Below are 5,349 nucleotides of genomic sequence, written 5' to 3' on the forward strand. Positions count from 1 at the left end.
GCAACGGATCGCAACCCTCAGTGTCGCGCCCGTACCGGACCGGGACCGGCAACGGGATCGCAACCCTCGGTGTTGCTCCCACACCTCGCTCAGCCAGTGAGCGGGAACCGGTCTGTATGTGGGATCTAAACCCTCGGCGGGAGCGCCACCGCGCCCCTAAATTTAATTTTTTTAATTGAAATATACTTGATTGTGGGCCGGCCCAGTGGCGCACTGCTACAGTGCGCCACTTGGGAGCGCGGCGGCACTCCCGCCGAGGGGTCGGATCCCACATACAGACCGGGTCCCGCTCACTGGCTGAGCGAGGTGTGGGAGCAACACCGAGGGTTGCGATCCCGTTGCCGGTCCCGGTCCGGTACGGGCGCGACACTGAGGGTTGCGATCCGTTGCTGGTCACGAAAAAAGACAAAAAGGAAAAAAAAAAAAAAAGAAAGAAATATACTTGATTGTACATATCTATGGTTACAGTGTTGAATTTCAATACCTGTGTGCAATATGTGATTGAGCTCTGTTCTTGATAGAGATGATTTAGTAGGGAGAAAAAAATCAGTCAAGAAGAAGGGATTGTCTGAAACAAATTTGATTGGACTGGCTGGTTAGCTCAGTTGTTTAGACCACAGTGTTGTAACAACAAGGTCAAGGGTTCGGATCCCCGTACCAGCCAGCTGCCAAAAAAACCCCAACCAAGTAAGTAAATTTGATGAAATGTTACTTAAAAATATTGCTGCAGGTCATGGCATTAGGAGAATACATGGGTGCCTCCTGTCATGACTGCACTGGGGGCACCAACGTGTGTGCTGAGGTGCAGAAGCTGCAGATGGAAACTCCCCACACCATCATGGGTACCCCTGTGTTTGATATGCTTAACTGGAGATACTTGTCTCCTAAATACATCAAGATGATTGTACCGGATGAAGCTGCTGAAATGTTAAGCTGTGGATTCAAGTACCAGATCTATGACATATTCCAAAAGCCCAACAGCAACACCCAGGTGGTTTTGTTGATAGCTACAATGCCTTCTGATGTGCTTGAGATGACCAAGAAGTTCATGAGGGATCCCATTCAGATTCTTGTCAAGAAGGAAAAGCTGACCCTGGAGAGTATATCTACCAATTCTACATCAGCATGGAATGAGAGGAATGGAAGCTGGATATACTGTGTGACTTGTATGAAACCCTGACCATCACCTGGGCAGTCATCTTTATCAACACCTGAAGGAAGGTCAATTGGATCACTGAGAAGATGTAGGCCCAAGACTTCACTGTCTCTGCCATGCATGGAGATATGGACCAAAAGGAATGAGATGAGTATTGATTATCACTGACCTTCTGGCCGGAGGCATTGATGTGCAGCAGGTTTCTTTAGTCATCAACTATGACTTTCACACCACAAGGAAAACTATATCTATAGAATCAGTCACGGGGCCGGCCCGGTGGCGCACTGCGCTAGTGCGCCGCTTGGGAAGCGCGGCAGCACTCCCGCCGAGGGTTCGGATCCCACATACAGACCGGTTCCCGCTCACTGGCTGAGCGAGGTGCGGGGGCAGCACCGAGGGTTGCGATCCCGTTGCCGGACACGGAAAAAAGACAAAAAAAAAAAAAAAAAAGAATCAGTCATGGTGGACATTTTGGCCATAGGGTGTGGTTATTAACATGGTGATAGAAGAAGACAAGAGGACTCTTCAAGACAACAAGACGTTCTACAACACGTCCATTGTTGAGATACCCCTCACTGTTGCTGACCTCATCTGAGAGGGTCTGTCCTGCTACTAGCCCTAGCCAGGGTTCAATCCTGGGGGGTTGATGAGTAGCAGGAGGGGGGAGGGAAGGGAGCCAAGGGATGGACATCTTCTTTGAATAAATGTCACTTTCTGAGGCAAAAAATATATATATATATTGCTGCAAAAACTCTAATAATATATTTATTTGACAAAGAGAATACAGTCATGCATTAATCATGGCCAAGTGGGTTTCATTCCAGGAATGTGAGAGATGGTTCAGTATGATGAAATATATTAATATTATAATATTTATTGTATTAATAGACGAAAGGTAGAAAACCACATGATCCTCTTGATATATGCCAGAAAGGCATCTGAGAGAATTTGATGTTTATTTATGATAATATTTTAAAAAATCTTAGTAAAACAGGGACAGATGGATATGGCTTCAACATGATTAAAAAAATAGACCTGGAACAAAAGGCCAGTATTATCTTTTATATGTTTTTTTCTCAACTACCTCCTGTCTGCTCTTTTATGCCTTGAGTAGCAAGCAACTGAGTAAGCCCTAAAGCAAACTGTTACAATTTAGAAATTTTTAAAAAAACTTCCAATTTCAATCTCTTAGAATGGAGAATAACCTTTTAATATCTGACTCTGTCAGAAGGCGGGGATGCTGCCCTACAGACAAATGTGTTGTGTAAATCTCTGTAAATAAAGCTGCCCTAGAAGACCTCTGGCAGCCTGAAGAGGAGCTGGATTCCCTGGCTAGAGGTGGGGCAGCTGGCTCAGCAGGAAGGTAAAGCATTTTTCTGTGGGCTGAGAATGTGAGATTGTCACCATTAGACTACAAAACAGAATTAAGAGATGTTATGCAATGAATGGCCTGGGCTCATGTGTATGTGTGTGTGTGAGAGAATATTGTTTAGCATGGACTGTATTAGTCTGTTTCTGTTGCTTATAAGAAAATACCTGGAACTGAGTAATTTATAAGAAAATGAACTTTATTGCTTACTGTTTTGGAAGCTGGGAAGTCTAAAGTCTAGGGAACACATCTGGTGAGGGCCTTGGTGGTGGTGACAATGACCCAGGGGTCTCACATTGTGAGATGATAGAATCAGAGAGAGAGAGAGAGACTCTCATATGCTCTCCTTTTAAAGCCCATGACCATACCCATGACCACCATTATTAATCCATTCATTAGGGCATGGTCCTACAATTTAATCACCTCTTCGAGGCCTCACCTTTCAGTTACAATAATAGGATTTCCCATCCTCTTAACAGTTACAGTGGGGATCAAGCTTCTAATACATAAAATTTGGGGGATGCAATTCAATCCGTATCATGGAGGCTGCCTGATACATGGAATATTCTGATATATGGAATATTTAAAAGATACCACAAAGGTCAGAGCACGAGAAGGCTTAAGTGACACCATCAACTAGGATAGATGAAGTCGTCTATGCTAGATTAGCTGAGTCTTAGCTCTTAGACCCAGTTTTCCTTATCTAGTTTTCTGCTATTTGGTTTGCGAGTTTAAATGATATGCTTTGACTCCCACATTCGACCTGGGCAGTAATCATTGAATTTATTCTATACTTCTTCATTCCCTTTTTTAGTTGTATTTCTACTTTACCAGAGAATGTTCTTCAAGTCTTATCCTTATATTTGTTTTAGTCTTAGATTTACAATTAAACACATTCAATTCTCAATATCTGTCCTTTTGCCAAAGTTTTCCAATCATCTCTTAGTTGGATGAAACTTGACCCCTAATAGAATCCTCAGAAAGAGTTCTTGAGTGCAAAGTTTCTTGAGTTCTTGAAAGTTTAAAGCTAAAATCTTTGCCTCATACTTTTTTTTGTTTCTTTAAAATGTTTCTCCACTGTTATCTTATTTCTATATTTCTGTCAAGTAGTTTGATGTCACCTGATTTTCTTTTCTCGTAGGTCACTTAGGGATTTTTTTTTTTGCTTGTAGACCAAAAGGATTTTTTTCTTTATCATTATTGTCTGTTTTACTAGGCTACGTCTCAGAGTTGACTGTCGGTGTTCTCAAGTACACAACAGCGTCTTTAAATATGTAAAATTGGTTGTTCTTTTATTTCTAAAAAGTTTTGTTAAAATTCTAATTTTAAATATTGGTTCTCTTCCATTATCTGCTTTTTTTTTTTATTAAGGAGATTCCAGATATGTACACTATATCTATGTTTCCTCTTTAGCCCCTTTATTGTTTTGGTTCTCTTGGTTCTTTTTCATTCTCATCCTTTCTTTCCTTTACTGTATTTTAAAATCATATCCCTTCTCCCTTGGGTGCCTTGTAACATAGTCTTTTCTTCTGAGATGATTTTGTCTTTTTCTTCAATTTCTTTCCTAAGTTCAGTCAGAGCTCACTTTACATTTTCTGTTGTTTATTTCTATCGTGAATTTTTGAATTTCTGATTTATAGTATTCTTTCATATATGTAATTGTTTTATTATATTTAATTCATGTTTTTCTCTGCTTTGTGGTTCTTTTCTTAGAGGGTGTTTATTTTCATCAGCTGAAAAGTTTTGATTCTTGCTTTTTTTCCCTTTATAGTAGCTTTCTGCAGATGTTGGGCTTCTTTTTTTTAATCATTGTAAAGTATTCTGGATTTTCCTGGTTCAGTAATAACAATTGATTCTATATGGAGAAAGGGATTTGGATGCCTTGTTTGGTCTTTTGGTTCAAGAGCACCCTCTTCTGTTGATATAATAAAGTACAGTTTTTTTAATAAATGGTGCTTTGGTGGGGAGGGGTCATTTGATCTGATTCTCCGAAGCTATTCCTCCAGTGGATACTTCTCCCTGTCTTTTTGCAAGAAGCAAGACGACTGCCTCTCGTCCAGTGAAATTTTTAGGCCCCTTTCTTTTTATCAGTCAGTGCACTGATCCACCAGGTCCCAAACCCATTCTTAGTATTTACTTAGATAGGGTGGGACTTTCTCTTTCTGAGTGTGAACTTTGTGTGGTGTTACCATGTTTTACTACTGCCAGTACCCTGCAGAAGTCCCTTCTCTTTCTCATAATTCTTGCCTGGCATTTCATATCAATGGAACCATATAATATGTGGTCCTTTGTGGCTGGCTTCTTTCATGTAGCATAATTTCAAGGTTTATCCATGTTGTAGCATGTATCAATACTTTGTTTCTTTTTATGGCTCAATCACATACCATTGTATGAATATCCCACGCTTTGTTACTCATTCATCAGTTGATGGACATGTGAGTTGTTTCCACTTTTTGGCTACTATGAATAATGCTGCTATGAAGATTTGTGTCCAAGTTTTGTGTGAACATATGTTTTTATTCCTCTTGGGTATATACCTAGGAGTGTAATTACTGGCTTGTATGGGAGCTCTATGTTTAACATTTTGAGGAATGGGCAAATTGTTTTCCAAAATGGCTGTACCATTTCACATTACCACCAGCAATGTATGAGGGTTACCATTTTTCCGTATCCTCAACACTTGTTGCTATCTTTTTTTTTTTTTTTTTTTTTTTTTTTTAATAATATAGGCAAACTAGTGGGCATGAAGTGGTATCTTGTTGTGGTTTTGGTTTGGATTTCCCTCATGCTTAGTGATGTTGAACATCTTCTCATGTCCTTATGG

General features: G+C 40.3%; 1 protein-coding gene and 1 pseudogene across 1 annotated transcript in view; both read left to right on the plus strand.

The window, feature by feature from the left end:
• The window catches only part of THOC2 (THO complex 2), a 177,716-nt gene that overhangs the window by 1,408 nt on the left and 170,959 nt on the right, over positions 1–5,349 (plus strand). The gene's annotated exons all lie outside the window — the stretch shown is intronic.
• LOC103602050 lies at positions 701–1,751 on the plus strand (annotated as a pseudogene).

The sequence above is a fragment of the Galeopterus variegatus genome, unplaced genomic scaffold (assembly GCF_000696425.1).
Source record: "Galeopterus variegatus unplaced genomic scaffold, G_variegatus-3.0.2 Scaffold3992, whole genome shotgun sequence".
Lineage (NCBI taxonomy): Eukaryota > Metazoa > Chordata > Mammalia > Dermoptera > Cynocephalidae > Galeopterus > Galeopterus variegatus.